Source organism: Colobus angolensis, unplaced genomic scaffold, assembly GCF_000951035.1.
Source record: "Colobus angolensis palliatus isolate OR3802 unplaced genomic scaffold, Cang.pa_1.0 Scaffold518, whole genome shotgun sequence".
NCBI classification, from domain to species: Eukaryota; Metazoa; Chordata; class Mammalia; order Primates; family Cercopithecidae; genus Colobus; species Colobus angolensis.
Genome location: NW_012118688.1, coordinates 2,165,027 through 2,186,356, shown reverse-complemented (window position 1 = coordinate 2,186,356; position 21,330 = coordinate 2,165,027). Strand labels below are relative to the sequence as shown.

Sequence of the window (21,330 nt, the reverse complement as noted above, 5' to 3'; positions counted from 1 at the left end):
ACATAATTGGAGAAAATTTTTGCAATCTATCCTCCTGACAAAGGTCTAATATCCAGAATCTACACAGAACTGAAACAAATTTACAAGAAAACGACAAACCCATTAAATGTGGACAAAGGACATGAACAGACCAAATGCTTTTGAGGATGTGGAGAAACTGGATTTTTCATACATTATTGGTGGTAATGGGAAGCAGCAAAACCACTCTGAAAACAATATGTCAGTTTTCAATATAACTAAACATGCAACTGCCATATGACTCAGCAATTGTACTCTTGGGTATTCATCCCTAATAAATAAAGTGTGTGTTCACACAAAAATCTATACATGAAAGTTCATGGCAAATTTACTTTTTAGTAGCCAAAAAGTGTGAACAATGTAGATATCTTTTAATAGTTAAATGGCTAAACATATTATGCTAGCCATGTGAATATTACAAAGATTCATGCTATGGAATACTACTCTGTGATATAAAGGAACATATTATTTAGGTACAACAACCTGGTTAAATCTCCAGAGAATTGTGCTGAATGAAAAAATCCAATCCCTAAATAGAACATACTGGATGATCGCACTTATGTAATATTTTTGAAATGACAAAATTATAGAAATGGAGAACATATAAGTGGCTGCCAGGGGTAAAAGAGGGGATTGGGATGGCATGGGAAGGAGCTTGGGTACAAAAGGACAACATTAAAGGAGCCTGGTAATGGCACTGTTGTGTATTTTGAGTATATATATCCATGTCAATATCTTTTTGTGCTATTATACTAGCACTAGCAAGATATTACTATTGGGGTAACTGGGCAAAGGGTATATGGGATGTCAGTTTTTTATTTTTACAACTGCATGTAAATTTAAATTTTTAATTTAAGAAAGAATATTAAAAACATGTTTTTAAGTATAACTACTTCAAATTTCTTCCCAGGGGCTTTCTTTCACACATGTGTGAGTTAATGCCATAAGAAAGTTAATTATACTAGGGAGCAGTTCTTAGCAACAACACCTGTGACCAGAAAAATAAGAATGTGTAATTCTAAACCTCTCTTGGATGAGGATACTATAAATCTTTATTAAAAGTTATTTGACTCAGTTGGAAAGAATATGCAGAAATTGGAGCCCTAATACATCACCGGTGCTAATGTAAAATGGTGCAAGTGCTGTGGAAAAGAGTGTGGCAATTTCAAAAAATTAAAAATAGAGTTACCATATGACCAAGTAATTCACTTCAGGATATATATCCAAGAAATGGAAATCAAAGACTCGAAAATATATTTGTATAGCCATGTTCATAGCGGCATTATTTATAATAGCCAAAAGGGGGAAGGAACTTAAGTGTTCATCGATGGATGAATGCATACACAAAATGTGGCATATACATACAGTGGAATATTACTCAGCATAAAAGGAAATTTAATCCCATCACATACTACAACATGAAAAAACCTTGAAGATATTATGCTAAGTGACATAAGCCAGTCACAAAAGGACAAACACTGTATACTTCCACTTACTGCCTACGGGCTTTCTTTCACACATGTGTGAGTTAATAGTGTGAGTACCTAGACTAGTCAAAATCATCGAGACAGAAAATAATACAGTGTTTGCCTGGGGCTGTGGAATGGAGAAAGAGGGAATTATTGTTTACTGGGTACAGAGTTTCAGCTTGGAAAGATAAAAAGTGTTTTGGAGATTGACACTAGTGATGGTTGCACAGCAATTTGAATGTACTTAATGCCACTGAACTGTACACTTAAAAATGGTTAAAGGGTACATTTTATGCTATGTATATTTCACCATAATAAAAACTGTTAAAATGAAAATGTACTTGACTCAGATATGTAAGGTACCTCATAGTATTTTTTTTTTTTTTCTCTATCTATCTAGCTATATACTTCATCTTCCTCACTCCAACTTGGTCTGACTTTGGTAACATGTGGAGACCGTCAACCTCCTATGTTTTTTATCCATATACCAGTATTCTTGTGCATCCTCTTTAAATGGGTCTAAAAGGAAATCCATTTGCTAAGTTCATTCAGAGTATAGAATTTATGCTTGAAATTTAAGAGTGAAGGATAAACTTATAAAACCCAGATACAATCCATGAAACCCAAGGATAGGCAATACAGACAGACATCCCCAGAATATGAACAAGCCATTGGAATGTCATTAGTAAACAAACATCTCCAATTTGTCTCTTGATGTATATTTGCCTTATTTCTCTATCTGAAGTCAGGAATTGTTGATGCTTTTCTTGCTGCATACAGTGCTACCTCTCAGCCCCCAAACTTACCTGAGTAGGTGAGACCAAATAGCTTCTTCAGTTCCAATGAGAAATGTCTAGAAAGAGAATCTAATATTTTTTTTTTTTCCAGGTCGATTCCATGTCCCTTATTCAAGTAACCATGGGGTCATGTGGGAGAATAAACATGGATATTGAGGATGAGTCCAGTGAATCGAGAGTTTCATCAGTTACTACTAGTACCTCCTCCATAATTTCTTAACATTCACTGTCTAATACCTGACAATCTTGTCTATGGCAAATTTCTGCCTGAAGGCTTTCTTTCACCCATGTGTAAGTTAATGCCCTAAGAAGGTTAGTGCTCTTAGGGAGTAGCCTTTTGAAATGACAAATGGGAATTAGAGGATAAATACTGGACCCAACATTCCCCTGGAAAAGGAAGGGGTTAACTCTAAGGCATATATTATTCCGGATTCCAGAGGTCTCCAGTAGAAGTGAGCCCCAGTTGCCCATAGCACTAACCTTGTAATAACATACCCTTTTCTGGCTTTATCCTCTTTTTCATTTCAATTTCTCACTCCCCTAATGGTGCTTCCTTTGGTCAACTTCCAAGTAAACTATAATACCTCAAATTCTCATCCAAGGTTTTGTGGCCTTCATTCAGTGCTGGCATGATGGAGGGAAACAGAAGAGGCTAATAATTGATAAAGATAAGAGAGGTAAGCAAGAGCCATAAGAAAGCAGTATCTACAGTGGACACCACTGAGTCACTGTACAGAAAGTAAATATGGCTTGAACACCGGAGGAAGATCTGATCTGTGCAGAACAAGAAAGAAGAATTGTTCCAGAACAGCGCTCAAAGTCTTTAACCAGATCATGGAGTAAAATAATTAAGAGGCAAGCCAAGTAAAATTCATAACTTTGGAATCTTAGCAGATTGAAACATAAAGGGAGAGGGACCCTGCTGGATGTCTGGGTACAGAGGATTCCACACCTGTGGTCAAGGACTTGAAGCATACTAAGGATATTTCTCAGCTAAGGTCCAGTAGAGTGAACTAATAGATACATATATTCTTAGTTCACTTGAATAAAGATGTTAATCTGTCTATGCAGACTCTATAATATGGCAAACATGGTAAAACCATATAATATGGTATAATATGGTAAAATACACAATCTATGTCTCAATTTAGGTGAATGTAGTTCTTCTTATAAGAGGAAATGATTGTTTCCTTGTAGGTATACTTTTTAAAAATAAGACCTTCAGCTTAAAGCTCAATAAAACATATCATTTTCAGGCTTAAAAACAGAGTACTTCAGACCTTCACTCGGGTACATGTTAATGTACGAGCAAAGATATAAAGATTCAACAACCTGATATTCAGTGTAAATTTTTTCACTCTTGCAGAAAAGGGTATAAAAATTACATAACCACCACTAAAATGTAGACACTGAGGCTCTTCTCAGTGATAGCTGATGAGGAGGAACCATTCCAGTATCCTTAACTAGTTGATTGAATTGCAGTTTTAGATAACTCTTTAAATGCTAAGCACCTCTTGAAACAGAGCAGAAAGAATTTTAGTAATCGATTATCCTCTATATTTTTAAACTACTGGATACTCCATAGTAATTTTTACTTCAAAGTGGTTGGATTTCCTTTACGAATTACACTGACAAATCACTAATGGAATGTGAGTTAAAATGAACCCAGAGACACCAGTAAAAATGGCATGCTCTGTTTCTTCTTTGATGTAACCCCTTCTGCTCTACAAATTTGGCAAAGATGGATACAGTATAAAAATAAATAATCAAAGAGACTTGACAAGATAAACATTTTCATAGACCAGAGACAAAAATAGAAGGCTGAAGTGGTTAATGGAGCTGAAGTACTATATTCCAAAGCAGGCAATAGAAGCTACAACTTCATCTCCTAGCGGGTGGGAAGGACTATAGATCCGTGTAAAATGGAGGAATAAAGTTGGCCTCACTGCTTAAATCCAGGAGCTTATGATTAATAAAAGTAGGGTGAAAATATACTGACAACTGATGCCTGAGGCTACAATTTTTGTGGGGTTTCCAGGCAACATAAGCCTGAGGATACTGGCATAGCCTCAGGACAGGGCTGCCTGAGGCTCAGTAGCCAGTCTTGTAAATCCTTCATATCCCTACCAGGGAGGAGGTACAAACGTTGATTATAATATAGCCTCATAACTTCTTGTCAGGGAGGAGGGAGACAAGGGAATTAAAGAAAAATAAAGCAATGCAAAGCAAAAAATATATTCCCCTCAAATAAGCCTGTGATCCACAATTCTAAAATGCATGAAGAAATCTAAAGCTAAGAAATACAACCAACATTTTATGTGTTCTTGCCATGAAAAATAAGTTTGTGAGAAAATGTATGTTAATTAGCTCAATGTAGCTGTTTTACGATGCATACATATTTCAAAACAACATGTTGTGCAGGATAAATATATAAACATTTTGTCAATTAAAAAATAAATTAACTTTTACAAGTAAAAATATAACCAACTAAATACAGAACAGGATTGCCTCTTGATGATGTTAATTGTATGAAATAATTTGACAAATATTTTATAATAAATTTGGTTGGTATAGTCAAAGAGATTAAAGCATAACATTCAGAAATGAACAAGAAAGTATTAAACAAGTTACATATATAAAATATGAATATTAAAAATAATCAGGTTGCCAGGGTTGGGTGCACACTGAATAGATCGCTGAGGGAGCCTAGGGAATTGCTTAGGAATTCTGGCCAGCTGAGTGTTGTCTGTTGCCACCCGTTGATGTCAAGATGACTGAGGCTGGATAGATTTTTGTGGTTGTCCTATGAGAAGGCAGAACACAGTTCTGAAGCTTCTCATTATGTCAGTGGCCACTGTGTTCTTTCTCCAGCTGTCTCTTTGCTGTCCTGAGATTTTAAAGTGTTATCTATAAGGTTAATCCACACTTTAGTTATCAGACTACCAGGTTTCTGGCTAAGGAAGAGTTTTATAAATTCTATAGCTTATGTGATTGGAGAGCCTAGTCATCATTGGGATGGATCATTGGAGGAACAATTTACCCAGGCTTAATTATCACCCCTGCTGCAATCTACCACATACTCCAATTTTTCCAAATCACCATGGACATTCAGAATGTCTGTGTGTCTCCTCCTTCATCATTATTGTCATTGCCACCTTACAAAAGAGCTCAAGGATGCAGGCACTGGGCTTCTTTTTGCTGCTGTGTTTGCTATGGTTCCCACATATATCTTCCAATCTGTGACTGGCTCATATGATAAGGAAGGGATTGCCATCTTTTGCATCCTACTCACCTACAATACGTGGATCAAGGCAGTAAAGATTGGTTGCATCTATTGGAGGCTAAGTGTGCCCTTGCTTATTTCTAAATGGACTCTTCATGGGGAGATATTGTGTTCCTGATCAACTTGATCCCTCTCCATCTACTGGTGCTGATGCTCACAGGCTGTTTCTCCCACTGGATCTACATGGCCTGCTGTACTGTTTACTGCCTGGGCACTATTCTTTCTATGCAGACCTGTTCTGTGGCTTTCCAGCCTGTCTTTTCATCAGAGTGCATGGAAACCATTGGGGTTTTTGGTCTCAGCCATATCCATGCCTTTCTGGATTACCTGTGCAAGTTGAATCCACAGCAAATCGAAGTTCTTTTCCAGAGTGTCCTCTCTCTGGTAGGCCTTATCCTTCTCACTATGGGAGCGCTCTTCATGCTGACAGAAAAAAATCCCTCCCTGGACATGGCATTTCTACTCACTGATGTATCCTTCTTATGCTAAGACCAACATCCCCATCATTGCTTCTGTGTCTGAGCATCAGCCATGACTTGATCCTCATACTATTTTGACTTGCATTTCCTTGTTTTTATGTTTCTAATTGGCCTCTATTCCTGCTTTAGCAACTTGTTTGATGCTCAGAGGTTTAACATCATGTATGGTGTGACCAGTGTGCACTTTTAAGCTGTAATGGTGCGTCTAATGCTAGTATTGGTGCCTGTTGTGTACATTCTTTCCAGCACTGGAATCTCCCAAATGTTGTCCACATATGGAAAGAAACTGGACATAAGTCATCCAGACAAGAAAAGCAACAGGATTCTACCTACCTGATTCAGAATGAAGCAGCAAGTGGGATGATATTAATGCCAAAATGGCCTTAGTCCATTTTGGCTTTCTTTCTCATCCCCTACACTTTTTACTCAGTCCTGGGTGAACAGTAAGGCCTTCTCTTCTTCCTTCACCCTCTATGCCTGGGGTGGATATGACAGTAGCATTATTTCTGATGACTACTGAGAAGCATATTATTGGCTTTTTCACAATACTCCAGAGGATGCAAAGGTCATATTATGTTGGGATCATAGCTACCAGATTATAGCTAAGGGGAACCGGACAATTTTTGTGGACAATAACACATGAAATAATACCAATATTTCTTGAGTAGTTCAGGCAATGGCATCCACAGAGGAAAACCCTATGAGATCATGAGAAAGCATGAGGTCATTGTTGGAGACTTCACTGAGTGTTGCTATGATGATATCAACAAATTTCTTTGGGCGGTCCAGATTGGAGGGAGCACAAACACAAGAAAACATATCAAAGAGAATGACTATTGTACTCCAACTGGGGAATTCTGTGTGGGCCATGAGGGTTCTCCAGCACTGCTCAACTGCCTCATGTACAAGATGTGTTACTACCATTGTGGACAGGTCTACACAAAAGTCAACCATCTATCAGGCTTTGACCATGTCGGAAATGCTGAGATTGGGAATAAAGGCTTACTTTGAGCTTTATGTCCTGGAGAAAGCATATATCACAGAACATTGGCTGGTTAGGAAAGACAAGGTAAAGGACCTGGATAATCCAGGCCCATCAAGGACATAAATGTCATGTCCAGCTCTGATATGCTTCACACTGAGTGCATCATATTTAGGATGTTGAAGTTTTTTTATATACCATTTATAAGAACACATCTAGATGAGATTAGAATTATATGCAACTTTTGTCCTAGGCAGTATGGCTGGGCCAAATAAAATAACTTTTACAATTCTAAGCAGGTTACCAATAAAATATCATGGCTTTACTGTGCTCAATTAAAGGGAAGAATAAAAAAATAAAAATAATCTAATCAAAATATGAGAAATAATAATATCAAAACAGAAAGTAATTAATAAACAGTGCCATGGAAGATAGCACTGAACACTTCACTTACCACACAGCAAAGCAATGAAAGATGGAAAATATATGTGCAAGCATTTAAGATTCTCACAAGATTTATTGAGATAGTTTACACTAAAACTTCAGGCACTAATCTCCTGTAATCTCTGTTCCAGAATATAGAGAAGTAGACAATGGCAGGGAATAAATATTTAATATAATATTAGCTATTTTTCAGATGTTGAATAGAAATGCCTGTATTAAATGAATAGTGCATTTTAAGTAACAATCAGAATAAAATAATAATAAACATAATTAGATCAATTTCTGAATATGTAATAGAAAAATTTTAGGAAATCAAGAATAAGTAAAAAAGTCTTAAAAGTTAAAATGGTTACCTAAAAGTTAGTAATTTGACATTCTAGATTTCTCACTATCAACAAGGAAAACCACAGAAAATGGGGTAAAAGCTTGAAAGTATTGAGGTGAAAATTATTTATGAACCCAGAATTCTATATTCCAGCAAAGGTGTAATTTGAAAGGAAGGGCAAAATGAAGACAGTTTTGGAAACAAACAAAAAAAAAGAAGAATTTGTTACAAACAAACCCTTACAATATTCACTTTGGTTAAAAGCAAGACGCTAAATGAATGCCATTTTTTAATTTCCTGAAGGTAAAGTTCAATATGTGTTTACTGGGAAGTTAGTTAGAACTCAAAACTTTCCTTAAGTTCCTTACAATACCCCTGGCTTTAGTTCATTTTGTGTTGCTATAACATAATATCACAGACTGAATACTTTATTTAAAGAAAGCTGGAGATTTATTTCTTACAGTTCTGGAAGGTAGGAAGTCCAAGATTGAGAGGTCAGATCTTGTGAGAGCCTTCTTGCTGCATCATCCCATGGTGGAAGGTGGAAGGGTCAGAGAGGGAGGAAGGGGGCTGAACTCATCTATATTTTCAGTAACCCATTCCCTCAATGACTAATCCACTCCTGCCATAATGACATTAACCCATTTATAAGAGCAGAGCCCTCAGGGCCTAATCACCTCTTAAAGGTCTCATCTCTCAACACTGTTGCATTGGGGATTAATTTTATAATATATTAATTATAAGGGACATGATCAAACCATAGCATTTTGCCTCTCGCCACCAAAAGTTTATATTATTTTCCCAATGCAACAGATATTCATTCTATCCCAATAGTCCTCAAAGCCTTGACTTGCTCCAGCATCAATTCAAAACACCGAGAACCAATGTCTCATTTAAGTAAGATATGGGTGAGACTCAAAACATGACTCATCCTAAGACTAATTCCCCTCCAGCAGTAAGCCTGTAAAACTAACAAGTGACATGCTTTAAAAATGCAATGGTGGGACAGGCATGAGATAGACATTCCCATTCCAAAAGTAAGAAATAGGCAAGAAGAAAGAAGTAACTGGTTTCAAGTAAGTCCAAAACACTGCAGAAAAGACAACATGAAGTCTTAAAGCTGGAGAATAATCTCCTTTGACTCCATGTTCCACATCTTTGGCATAATGGAGCTGGGATTGGGTCTCCAGTGTCTCAGCCAGACCTGCCCCTATGACTTTGCTGGGCTCAGTTCACACAGCAGCTCTAACAAGTTGGAGTTTCCTACCCGCAACTTTCCCAGGCTTGAGTTGGATGCTAGTGGCCCTACAGTTCTGGGATCTTTGGGTGGCCTTTTTCTCTCAGCTTCACTAGGTATTGCTATAGTGCAAGCTCTCTGTGGCTACCCTGACTCCATATTGGTGCTCAGTATTACCCTATTAGGGGGTCTCTGTGGTGGCTCCACCCCAGCAACAAGTCTCTGCCTTGACGTCAAGAGTGTCTGTTACATCACTTAAAATCTTGGTGCAAGTCACACAGCCTTACAGCTCATACACTCCACATGTCTTTGGAGTCAGCACCATGTGCATATCACCAAGGCTTACCCTTTGTGCTCTCTGGAGCAGCAGCATAAGCCACACATGGGACAACTTGAACCAAAGGTAGAGAAGTCAATGAACATTGCACTGGAATGCAGGGAGCAGACTTGAGGTGGCTCAGGGCAGTGAATGTTGAGGTCTTGTTTGTGCCTCCCTGGAAATTTTGCCCTCAAGGTCCTAGCTTGCCTCAAGGATCTCTGAAATACCTTGAGGGCCATCCTCCCATTCTCTTTGTGAATAACACCTGGATTCTTTTAATCCATATTAATCTCTTTAGAAAATGGTCTCTTGGCCACATCCTTGGTTTGCTTTCCTAAAGACACCTTTTTCACTCTTTACATGGTAAGGCTGTGAATTCTCCAAATTTTTCCTTTCTTCTTCCCTTTTAGTTGTAAATTTCATCTTTAAATACTTTCTCTCTACTTGCATCTTACTCTGTTAGGTTAAAAGTAGTCATGCAGTCTTTCCATATTTTACTTAGAATTTCTTCTGCCACCAGATATCATTGGTGGCAGAAGATACTTCATTGCTCTTAAATTCTGCCTTCTATAAAGCCTTTGGCCAGGGACAAATTCAGCCAAGTTATTTGCAACATTATAGAAAGAATGGCCATAACTCAAATCTCCAATACTTCTTTCGCCTTTCCGTCTGAGACTTCATCAGAATGACTTTTACTATCCATACATCTACCAACATTCTGATCATGATACATTATGCAATCTCTAAGACATTTCAGACTTTCTCTAAGGTTCTTCTCTTCTGAGCCTATGCCAGAATCATCCTTCATGCTCTATTCATATCAATCTAGAGTTTTTCTATCCTGGTCTTCCAAATTCTTCCAGTCTTGTCTTAGTACATTTGTGTTGTAATAAAGAACTACCTGAGGCTGGGTAATATATAAAGAAGTGTTTTTGGCTCATGGTTCTGCTGACTGTACAAAAATCACCTCACCAGCATCTGCTTCTGGTGAGGGTTTTAAGCACTTCCACTCATGGTGAAAGGTAAAGGACAGGCAGAATGTGCAGATTACATGGCAAGAGAGGAAGTGAGAGAGAGAGAGGGAAGGCATGTGCCAGCTTCTTTTTAACAAGAAGTTCTCATGAGAACTAATAGAGAGTGAATTCACTCATTACCACAAGGACTGCATGAAGCCATTCATGAGGGATCTGCCCCATGACCTAAACACCTCCCATTCTGCACCCATCCCTAATACTGAGATCAGATTTCAACACTTGGAGAGTCAAATATCCAAAGCATAGCATTCTGCCCCTGATACCCTAAATCTCATCTGTTTCTCACACACAAAATACAATCATTTCATCTCAGTGGTCTCCAATGGTCCCCAAAAGTCTTAACATGCTCCAGCATCAATTCAAAATTCCAAAGTCCAAAGTCCTAAGACTCAAGGAAAGTTCCTTACAGCTATGGGCCTGTAAAATCAAAATCATATTGCTTACTTCCAAGATATGATTCTAAAATGGAGAAATAGGCCAAAGGAAACTGGAAACAGGCCCCACATAAGTTGAAACCCAGCAAGATAGGCATTAAATCTTAAAGCTCTAAAATAGTCACCATTAACACCATATCCTACATCTTGGGCACACTGGTATAAGGGGTGGGTTCCCAAGGCCAGGGGCAGCCCCTCCCTTTGCTGAGCGTAATCCATGTGGCTGCTAACATTAATAGGAGTTGAATGCCTATCGCTTTTCCAGGCTGGGGTTGCATGCTGCTGGTGGCTCTATAATTCTCGGGTCTGAAGGGGAGAAGATCTGCTTCCAAGGGTTCACTAGGTACTGCCTTAGGAGAGGCTTTCCGTGAAGTTTGTTCCTGTGTCAGGCTTCTGCCTGGGCACCCAAGCTATCTGATACATCCTCTGAAATCTAGGCAGAAGTTGCCAAGGACATTCAATCCATGGCTTCCCCTTAAGCTTTTATTCCCAGTGGGTAATTATTCCACATTGTCCAGTGTTTTCTCTGGGACCTATGCCTTGCTGTGGTTGGCTCAGTAGGGACAGCACCCTTGACTGGAGAACTCCCACCTGAGACTGGAGTACTCCCACGTGAGGATGAAGATCCACACATATCTCTTTCTAACTAGTTTCTTCTCAGTGTATACCACCTCTTTTTCATTTCTATGCTTGTTGCTATTCGAAAGTTTTCATTTTCCCAGGTTGTTTTCATGCCTTGCTTCTCTTACTCAATATTTTTTCTTAATGTGTGAACCTTGGAATCATCTGGAGCATGTGTTAAAATATACATTCTTGGATCTAGCTTCAAAAATACTGAATCAGAATGAGATAATGTGAATATTATAAATCTGCGTTTTGTCATCAACTCAGATTATAATGCACATTAAAGTTTGAGAACTACTATTTTTTTAATAAACTTTGTCTAAGCATTGCCTTGTACAGATTTGTTTTTGACAAATAATTAACCAATGAGTCATAAAATTTACATCAAAATCAATTGCCTATTCTATGTTCCATATAAATATATCTGTCTGCTAACTGGTCATTTCAATACAAATGCCATATATTTACCTAAAAATAGTATATTCAAATTTGAGCTCATCTTCTTACATTTTTATTTCATGTAGTCTCTGAACTAAGAATGTGAGTCACCTTAAGGTCAACTGTTCTTACTTACATTTTTTCCCACCTTTTTCGTCACCCCCTACACTGTTTTTCTGAACTTCAGCCACTTCTTCCTACTCTTGAGACTGACCATGTTTTCACATGTTCCTCCTCCCAGTTCAAGTTGTTTTCTCTTGTTACTCCTCTTCTATAGTTGGAAAATTCCAACTTGAAGCCTCTTCTGTCTTCCCTGCCAGATTTCTATCTCTGGGCTTCCACACCAAGCTCTCAATCAGAGCACTTTCCACATGCATGGAAACTACCAGCTTACACTTGCTTTCTTTACCATTCAAGAAGCACTTGCAAGAAAGTTTTGATCAGGATTCATTTATCTTTTTATCTTAGGATGGAGTACAGAAACTAGCTCTGAGTGGTACTCAACATCTGTTTTCTAAGAAAAGGCAAAAACTCGTAAGTAAATTGATAACTATTTGACCCAGCTTCGGAGATTATACAATCATCTTTCAAATTTGCATATGTATTTTGTGTAAGTGCAATGTCAGATTCATATGGAACTTTCCTATTCCCCCCCAAAATGTCATCTTTCATTCATTTTTTTTTTTTTGAGACTGAGTCTCGCTCTGTTGCCCAAGCTGGAGTGCAATGGCGTGATCTCGGCTCACTACAACTTCTGCCTCCCGGGTTCAAGGGATTATCCTGCCTCAGCCTCCTGAGTAGCTGTGATTATAGGCTCCTGCCATCATGCCCATCTAATTTTGTTTTGTATTTTCAATCGAGATGGGGTTTCGCCATGTTGGCCAGGCTGGTCTTGATCTCCTGACCTCAGGTGATCCACTCATCTCCGCCTCCCAATGTGCTGGGATTACAGGTGTGGGTCACTGTGCCAGGCCTATCTTCCATTCTTCAGAGAATTCACATACTAAGGGGCAATTCATGATCCTCAAATAAGAAACCCAAGTAAAACATCTTAGTTTTTTTTTTCTCCAGACTGCATTTTCAATATGAAACTATGAACATCAACATAACATAGCATGTTCTTTGTTCTCTAAGAATTAGGGAAGAATTTTGAGGATATTAGGACATTGTTAGATCTCTTTATAATTACTCTATGTTTCCCACATAACTGCTTTAGTCTCTGAATTGGTTTAATGTCATTTAAGAGCCATAGTGTTGGACTAAGAAATACCTGAAAGTACACAATGTAAGTTTATTCTCACTGAATCCTTTCCCAATGCCTTTGTATTATTAGGGTAAAATTGAATAAAACAAAACTGGTCTTTCTTGCAGAATTTTAAGAGGTCTTATTGATTTTGCCCTAAAAGTTACCATAGGAGTTATAATCATAACTGTGTAAAGATGGACATTCTGAAAAAAAGCTTTTACAAGAAATTGAAAATAAAAAAGACAGCCAAAGGAAAAGTTTCATCTTCTGATCTAATTTCAAACCTTTTGAATGTTAAAATAGTCCACCAATTGATGGGGCAGGAGAGGGGAGAGTTTGACACTATGACCTTGCCCTTTATGTCTTCTTGATAGCTTAAATAGAAAGAATAAATATCACCTTGAATAGCATGTACTTCTAATCTCTTCTTGTGGAGAAAGTAATCCAGGATCATCTTCTAAGTCCAATGGAAGATTCCATCTTTATGGAATTGTGGTATTGATTAAATTATTCTTTCATTTACTGCCAGAATTATCTACTTGAACTTGGTCAAATTGTCCCATATCATTCATTCCAATGGGCTGCTTCGGAATTCAAGAATAACTTGTTCATGTTACCTTTATAAAAGAGCAAAGAAGTAAAAAATAATGTGTTTTGAACATGTAGCAACAGTGTAGGGATTGTTCATTCATCCTCTCAGGACTCTTAGTTACACATGTGATAAAGTCACTTTTAGAACATATACATCAACACCAATTAACTTACCTAAATTCCCTATGCTCTCTTCAATGCAACATGACTGAAAACTCATCATCTATTGTCTATATAATAATCACTTATTGGCATATGTATAGAAGGGTTCATTAGTGTTAGATAAAAATGGAACTACCATCAGGGCTCATAAGAGCAAGCAGAATGTATTGCTGTCTTGGCAAGAGCGAGCTAGGAAGATTACTCAATACACAGGTTCACAGGGTATCACCAAATTAGAAGAAGAAAGATCGGATACAATAAAAAAAGAGTGAGATTTTCCCAAATTAAGATTATGTATGTATTGTGTGTGTGTGTGTGTGTATATGTAATATATATTGTTTCCATAATGTACAGTAAAGAAAGGACTTTTAAATGAGATGGTGTCAAATACCAGGAAGGTGTACCCTGAGGACATCTCTTATAATTCAAAAGATTAAAGTTAGAAGTTCACTTTTTTACCATTGTTTTGTCCGAATTTCTACCTTGTTTTTGTTGTAGTCAAAGATGTTAAGGCTTCTGGGTCTTTCTCTCACATTTTCATATAGAAAATGAAATATTCCTTTTTATTAAGCTGTTCTTACATTGCTATAAAGAAATACCTGGGACTGGGTAATTTATAAAGGAAAGAAGTTAATTGGCTTATGGTTCTGCAAGCTTTACAGGAGGCATGATGCTGGCATTTGCTGAGCTTCTGAGGAGTTCTCAGGAAGCTTATAATCATGGTGAAGGCACAGGGGTGCCAGCACATCACATGGCAAAAGCAGGAGCAAATGAGAGAGAGAGAAAGAGAGAGATGGGGGAGGTGTCACACACTTTCAAACAACCAGATCTCATGAGAACTCACTCACTAAGCATCAAGCCATAAGGGATCTGCCCCCATGACCCGAACACCTCTCAGCAGGCTCCACCTCCAATATTGAGGATTACAATACAATTACATCCTCCCAACAGTGCCCTAAAGTCTTTACTTGTTGCAGCACTAACTCAAAGGTCCAAAGTCCAAAGTCTCATCTGAGACAAGGCAGGTCCCTTCCACCTATGAGCCTGTAAAATAAAAAAAACAAGTCAGTTACTTCCAAGATACAATGGGAATATAGGCATTAGTTAAATATTCCCATTCCAAAAGGGAGAAATCAGTCAAAAGAAAATGGTTACAGGGCCAATAGAAGTCTGAAACCCAGCAGGGCAGTTATTAAATCTTAAACATGCAAAATAATTCTTGACTCCATGTCCCACATCCAGGGCACACTGGTGAAGAGGTGGAATTCCAAGGCCCTGGGCTTGTTCTTCCCATGTGGCTTTGCAGAGTTCAGTCCCCAGAGCTGTTCTCATGAGTTGGAGTTGCATGCCTGCAGCTTTTCCAGGAGCAGTGTGCAAGCTGCTAGTGGATATGCTATTCTGGGGTCTGGAGAATGGTAGCCCCGTTCTCACAGCACCACCAGTCAGAGCTCCAGTGGGGACTCTGTTGGGGGGTTCCAACCCCACATTTTCCCTCCACACTGCCTCAGTAGAGGTTCTTTATGAGGGCGCCACCACTACAGCAGGCTTCTTCCTGGGCACCCAGATTTTTTTATATATCCTCTGAAATTCAGGTGGAGGCCCAGCCTCATTAACTCTTGTACTCTGTGCACATGCAGGCTTGAGACCATGTGGAAGCTACCAAAACTTACTGCTTGTATTCTCCAAAGTGATGGCTAGAGCTGTACCCATGTCCTTTGAGCTCTGCTTAGGGCTGGAGCAGCTGGGATATGGGAAGTGGTGTCTCAAAGCCATGCAGGGCAGCAGGGCCCTGCACCAGGTCCACAAAACATTTCTTCCCTCCTAGTACTCTGGGCCTTTGATGGGAGGGGTTGCCACAGAGGTTTCTGAAATGCCTTCAAGGCCATTTTGCCACTGCCTTGGATATTAGCACTTGGCTCCCTTTTAGTTATGCAAATTTCTCTAGCAAATAGTTACTCCATGGCCTGCTTGAATTCTTCTCCTGAAAAAGCTTTTCCTCTCTTTGCCACAGGGCTAGCTTGCAAACTCTTCAAACTTTTATGCCTTGCTTCCCATTTAAATATAAATTCCAACTTTAAGTCATTTATTTGCTCCCACATTGAGATGGGATGTTAGCAACAGCCAGGCCATATCATGAATGCTTTGCTGCTTAGAAATTTCTTCCACAAGATATCCTAAATCATCACTGTGAAGTTCAAATTTTCACAGATTGCTAGGGCATGAACAGAATGCAGTCAAGTTCTTTGCTAAGGCATAACATGTGTGACCTTTGCTCTAGTTCCCAATAAGTTCCTCATTTCCACCTGAGACTTTCTCAGCCTGGCCTTCACTTTCCCTATCACTATCAGCATTTTGGTTACTATTGCTTAATCAGTCTCTAGGAAGTTCCAAACTTTTCCTTATCTTCCTGTCTTCTTCTGAGCCCTCCAAAGTTTTCCAACCTCTGCCCATTACCCAGTTTCAAAGCTGCTTCCACATTTTCAGCTATCTTTATAACAAAGTATCACTCCTCTATACCAATATCCTGTATTAAGCCATTCTTGTAGTGATATGAAGAAATACCTGAGATTGAGTAATTTATAAAGAAAATGGCTTAATTGGCTCATTGTTCTGCAGGCTTTACAGGAAGCATGGTGTTGGCATGTGCTCAGCTTCTGGGGAGGCCCCAGGAAGCTGACATTCATAACAGAAGGCAAAGAGGGAGCAGCCACGTCACATGACAAAAGCAGGAGCATGCAAAAGGGGCAAGGTGCCACACACTTTGAAACAACTAGATGTCATGAGAAATCACTCACTATCATGACGACAGCAGCAAGCCATGAGGGATCTGCTCCCATGACCCAAACACCTCCTGCCAGGCCCCACCTCCAACAATGAGGATTACAATTCAACATGAGATTTGGGTTAGGACAAATATTCAAACTGTATCACTCTTCTTCATCCTTTTATTAGGCAGTTTCCCTGACCATCAAAGAGCTTCTTGAGCAACCCCAAAATAATTTTATGGTAGGGAGGTAAATAGAGGTATGATTGATATTTGTTGGCTTAATAAATCGTTTGATACATCAATAATTCTTAACTAGGTCTCTAATAATTATATAATTTTTGTGTATGATGCAAAGTTAGGATGCCTCCCTCTTCTTAATGTGTCATCTCTCCTCCTGAAGGAACGTGGGGTGCTGGGAATAACCCACGGTGTGATATTAAAGAACAATGAAAACTGGAAGACAATGTCAAGTGAACTAAAAATCAAAAGCCAGGTGGAATATCAAGGCATGGATCAGAAGAGGCTATTCAGAGGTCAGAAAGGGAAGTGTCTGACAACAACAAAAGTATCCAAGAATACAGACAAGTCTGGCTATTTGAATTCCATGCACATGTGAGTGTGAAAGTGCTTGGAGGTTGAATGGAAAGGGCAATGATGAGAGAATTGCTGTAACCACCAAGGCAGAACTATGAGCTCATTTCATCCTGAGATTGTAGCCCAGCTGGGGAAGTCAAAGAAACAAAATAAGTAGGACATTTTCTCAAGCCTACTTTAGCTGCTTATGAATCCTGCTATTGATAAGCATATTTAAATTTGTGGTAATTCTCTGGAAGCTGCTTTTGCTGTTTTCCAAAAGTGTGGTAGGTAGAAAGAACATTGAACTAATAGTAGGGAGACAGGTTCTAGGACTTGTCCTGCTACTGATCTAGAATTTTTGATGAATATGCTAAATTCATTTCAACAAAATATACATTATGAAAGCTGTGTAAAAGGAACAGCACTAGGTAATGTGATGGATACAAAAATGATTAAGCTAAAATACCTCTCGTCTAAGAGCTCAGAAATCAAGTGTGGGAAATATTTATCCTCAAGTGATAATGAGCCATACTGTGATAAGAACTAAAAGAGCATAAAGCACAGAGAGGAAGAAACAAGAAAAAAGTAACTTAGATGAAAGGCATCAGATATCTAAAACACATTCTGTTGGAATAATAATTTGAGTAGAGTTTTGAAAGATGGAAGGTATTTTGCTGGTCAGGCATGAGAAAGTAGTGCACTTTAGAGAGACAAAACTGCACAAGCAAATGGTTTTGATACAGAGGAGGGAGAAACATTGTGGAGATAAGACACTGAATTGATGGGGAGTAAATCGTTGCATGCTTTGAATTTCCAGGTGGAGAAGATGATCTACTCTATAAGCAATGAGCAACCATTGACAAGCTTGTGAATATGACAGATATAATAAAAATAATAACAACAACCAGTAACAACCCATGAATGTACTGCAGGGTCACAGGCTACAGAAATCAAGACATGCTTTTTCTGAACAAGGCAGGTGCAGTCAACCTAGAAAGGGAGGATCGTTAAAACAAAACTTTATACAGGATCAATCAATAGGATTTGGCAAAAAAAAGAGAGAGAAATAATTAGAAGAGAGAAATGAAAATTTTGTGGACCGCTTATTAAGTCTGTGTCTTTAAAACTATTTGTGGAGGGCATTGTTCCATCATGTATCTCAAGAATCAAGTTGGATTGAAGGAGAGGCTCTTATGTGTGTCTCTACAATGAACTCTGTGTGTTACTGGGTTTGTGTACAATTTTCTTTGGTAGTTTTCTGCTAAATATAAGAGATAAATAAAATTTGCAAATTTCTGTGATAAATTAAAGGTTTAGACCATGATCATGTTCATGGATGCTTTCAATTCAGATATTCTAAGTATCATTTTTACTGTCATGCTATGTAGGAAGTCACTGAAAATACATTACCAAGGTGTCCCAAAGGCCCTGTGGAAACCTTAAGTCATTTAATGATGCCTAGAATTTCCTGGTTGTCTTATTCGATCTGATATTGCAGCAATCAAACTTGTAGCATTAAATAAACAGAAGTTATACGACATTGAATTTGGGAAATGTTACATAAGCCCTTAATTTTAACAATGCTTTTCGCTGGGAAAATATAATAATCAATATTAACAAACATATTGAGCATCTGTACTGAGTGCATCTAAAAAAACAAATTGAATAGGGCTGGGTGCGGTGGCTCACGCCTGTAATACCAGCACTTTGGGAGGCCGAGACGGGCGGATCACAAGGTCAGGAGATCCAGACCATCCTGGCTAACACGGTGAAACCCCGTCTCTACTAAAAATACAAAAAATTAGCCGGGTGCGGTGGCGGGTGCCTGTAGCTCCGGCTACACGGGAGGCTGAGGCAGGAGAATGGCGTGAACCCGGGAGGCAGAGCTTGCAGTGAGCTGAGATTGCACCACTGCACTCCAGCCTGGGCAACGGAGTGAGACTCTGTCTCAAAAAAAAAATAAAATAAAATAAACCAAATAGAATGATGCTGAGTACCTTAGGTTTTCCTTAGGAAATTTGGAAAAAGCACAAGTAGACAATGTTTCAAACATTCTAAAGCAGTTTTAAGTGATAATTATGGTCCCTTTTACCACCACCATTTATGACTCTCCCAATTTTTAAATTTGGTTTGTAAGTTTCCTACTTTAAGAGGTTATAGTGGCTCATATTTATCAAGTTTTAACTGTTTCCTGTTTTTCTATTGATTCAGTTACTGCTAAGTCTTAAGGTTCAATTTAGACTCCTTGTGGATCTAGGAACATAATGTAACGGAGTGTGAGGGCTACTACAAATCAACTAAAACCATAGATCCAAGGCCCATTCTGCCCATTGGTTTTGTAGGAAGGAGGGTTTTCTATATTGTTGTTGAATATCAAGGAATATCAAGGTTCAGGAATGTCAGGTAGGTGTCTTTCATATTAGACCTTGAGACAAAGTTTTAGTGTAGGTAGTTTATTTGAAATGGGACTACAGGAGACACAGGAAAGGAAGAAAGCTAATCTAGGATGTGCTATTGAGGTTACTACTGCAGGCAACAGAAGCTCAATCTTGCTAGGGACATAGGGAGAACAGAGAAAACACCTCAGAGTGGTTCCACCAAAGGAGCGAGGATGCAGAAATATTATTAATCTTCATTCGTTTATCATTGATTAATTATTGATCAAAGTCTGCTCCCAGCGGCACAAACTCCTGGCATTTCCAGCTGGACTCTGCCCTTTCAGGTCAAGCAGGCTCCTATGACCAGAGAAAGTCCAGAGGCAGAGAGTCACAGGTGCTTGCAGCAGAAAGCCTTTGGTCTATGTGGAAACGGTGGCTGCCATGGGGAAATGGGCAGAGGACCTTCTTGAGTCCTTGTAACTCCAAAACATATTTCAGCAAAGTTTGTTCTCTCGTAGGTCTTAGAATTTTGTTCACTATTCAATTTTATCTACCTGAGTTGCCCTCACTCTACTTTCCTTTGGACAAATAGTATTTTGAACCTATAAAGACACTTCTTCTTAAGAAGGTAATATCCAGGATAAAATTAAACATGACAATTTAGCACCAACGTTTTAAGTATTTTTGAAATATTCACAACATGAAATTTATAATAGCATATCTCTCAGTATCTCATCTTTACTTCCTTCTCTGACTGAGAAAATTCCAATCCAAATGCACTCCATTCTGAGCACTTTCAATAATTGGAACATTTCATTTAGGAAAGCAATCATGATTTTCAGAAGACGCCTCATAAAGCTTTTAAGATTATTTAAATATTATCCATTACTATAAACACCAAAATAAAAAAGCAATTAGATCTCTAAGTATGTTCATAGCAAAGGTGATTTTATTTTCTTAAGGGATTTGAGAGGTTTTAGGAAGGCTGTGGGAAATATGTTCAGAAACTGACCACCTACCCATCACCACCCGCTGCGATGCAATACAGCAGAGGAAGGGACACACAAATGATCTATTACTCCATACTCAAAGAAATATCTTTAAGGGAGCCGACCGAGAAAGGCTTTTGAAAATTCATGGAGTTTTAGTTCTTGTCCTTTCCCAGGATGGCAAATCCAGTGAACGTGGACTTCCACTCCCCTTTTTCTCAATTGCTACAGACAATACAAATTAATCTCGAAGATACTTTTCCAAACATTTTCTGCAAAGAGACAGAGAATAAATAGTTTAAGCTTTGCAGCCATGTGGTTTCTGTCTACTCAACTTTGCTGTTGTAGTGCAAAGCAATTATAGACAATATACAAGGAAGTGCTTCTGCTGTATTCCAGTAAAATTTTATTTATAGGCAGTGAAATTGGAATGTTATATAATGTTCTTGTGTCATACAGTATTCTTCTATTTATTTTTTTCAACCATCTAACAATGTAAAAATTGTTCCTAGCTAATGTGCTATATAAAAATAGGTGACAGTCTACACTCGTCCCATGGACCATAGTATGCCAACCTCTGTCCTAGTACAGTCCCTTCATTTTGGAAACAAGAAAATAGGGTAAAAAATGGTAAGCAACTTGCTTAAGAATACATGAATGTTTTGTGGCACAGCCAGTTTGTGTCAAAATATCTTAAAGCTGGTCCGTACTGGCTTCCCTTTAATGATAAGTACCAAG

At 38.5% G+C, this 21,330-nt stretch overlaps 1 pseudogene; it reads left to right on the top strand.

Annotated features, from left to right (window-relative positions):
- Positions 1-5,089: 5,089 nt before the first annotated feature.
- On the top strand, positions 5,090-7,154 carry LOC105525082 (annotated as a pseudogene).
- Positions 7,155-21,330: the final 14,176 nt, after the last annotated feature.